We start from the raw sequence: 2,099 nt of genomic DNA, 5'->3' as shown, positions 1-2,099 counted from the left end.
TGCCCCGCCGCGATGACTGTTATGTGGACGACAGCCTCGTTTTCATTGACGTACGCCTCCTTATCCCAGGTGGCAACGAGCTACGCACCAAGCTCATTGACGAAGCCCACAAGCAAGTTGGACACCTTGGAGTTCTGAAAACGACTACGGCTCTGCGCGCGGATTTTTTTTGGCCTAAGATGGCAAAAGATGTGGAGCGTCGGCTGAACTCCTGCGAGACATGCCAGAGGACGAAGGCCCGAACCACGCTACCGAATGGTCATATGAGGACACCTGAAGTGCCGGTCCAGCCTCTAGCGGACTTGGCGATTGACTTCATTGGTCCACTACCCAAGATCAACACCTACAATATGCTCCTCACCTGCACTTTTCGGCTATCCGGGTTCACAAGACTTATTCCAACAAACCAGGCCGACACCGCCGAGAAGACTGCCTCCAGGTTCTTTTCTGCCTGGGCTGGTACTTTTGGAGCGCCATTGACGATCATTAGCGACCGCGACAAAGCCTGGTCTTCAAAGTTCTGGAGGAGCCTTATGGAACGGCTTCATATCTCTTTTCACCGCTCCTCAGCCTTCCATCCTCAAGCAGACGGACGAAGCGAGAGGACCAATAAAACAGTAGGGCAGATCCTACGCACCTTCACCTCCAAACGACAAACCCGTTGGCTCGAATCTCTCCCAGCGGTCGAGTTCGCCATCAACAGTGCAATCAATGTAGCCACCGGGTTGTCACCATTCGAGACGGTTTTTGGGCGACGTCCAGCCCTCTTTCCGACACGAGACACCACCGAAGACTCGCCAGCTTCCCTTGAGGTGTGGCTCCGGCAACGCGAGGGCGCTTGGGCACAAGTCCGAGACAACCTGTGGGCCAGTTGAGTTATCCAAGCACTACACCACAACAAGCGGCACTGTGATACCACGTTCAAGACGGATGATTGGGTTCTTCTCAACTCCGGCGACTGGCGAGGCAGACACACGGGCGGAGTAGATAAATTGAAAGAGAGGTATGAGGGTCCCTACAAGGTTTTAGACACGTTCAACAACAGCCAGAGCGTTCGCTTAGACTTACCTGAGGGCGACAAACGCCACAACACCATCAATATTTCAAAGCTGAAGCTTTTTGTGGAACCTGAGGACTTGACGCGTGGGTCAAATGACCAAAAGTAAGTTCCCACCTTTGTATGCACCGCCAGGCCTTCTACTTCGTTGTCGTCGTATAAAACATTACCTTGGCCACGCTGTGAGCATCGACTTGGACCTCCGTATTGCGCCTCTTTCCACCTTACAGATTACACACCACGACAATATCGACCTCACCGCCGATGGTCTCCTTTTTTTTATATATACTTATTTTTCAAATTGGCTCAAAGTTTTCTTTTTCTTGTTTCTTTTCATTTCTCTTTTTCTCTTTCCTTTTTTTCGTGGTTTTCTTTTTCACTACCTGCGCGGAGATCACTTGTGTAATTTTTCCTTTTACTGCTCATTCTTCTCCTCCCCTGACGGAACGCCTCACCTCACTTGCGTATTTACTCAAGTCTCTTTGTAGGGGGGAGAATGTAATGATGCGTGCATCATTACTACATTACATTACGTATACTTAGACTAGACTTAGACTTAAGATACTTTTCCTACTTCACCCAGAATCATCGCACGCAATCCTGGCTCCTTAGGGAATTTGAGCTGACTCGTATTTCACTATCTTCGGAGCTAGGTGAGCACTTTGATTATATCAGTTTCTTTTATTTACTTGCGTTTCTCTTTATTACTTGTTTACATTCATATTCCTTAGGGAATTCGAGCTGACTCGTATTTCACTATCTTCGGAGCTAGATAATACAATACATATATATTGGTTCTAGAACTCTTGAAGTCCACTAAGTGGCATTTGCTCCCTCCTATTCCCTCCGAGAAAGACTATCGTAAAGCCCCTTCGAGTGAGGACTTCTGTCCTTTACATTATGTTGTAGAACTTATAACCCAACAAGGGTTATACAGAGCTGGAAGAGAACAATCTACTAACAAAAATGACTGGTAGAAGTTGTCTGAGACTGCTCTTCTAAAACAACACAATCAGACAAGGACACCGTTGTATTGAGTACA

Source organism: Melampsora larici-populina (genome assembly GCF_000204055.1).
Source record: "Melampsora larici-populina 98AG31 unplaced genomic scaffold MELLAscaffold_160, whole genome shotgun sequence".
Lineage (NCBI taxonomy): Eukaryota > Fungi > Basidiomycota > Pucciniomycetes > Pucciniales > Melampsoraceae > Melampsora > Melampsora laricis-populina.
The sequence above is the reverse complement of the archived record's forward strand: the minus strand, read 5'-3'. Positions refer to the sequence as shown.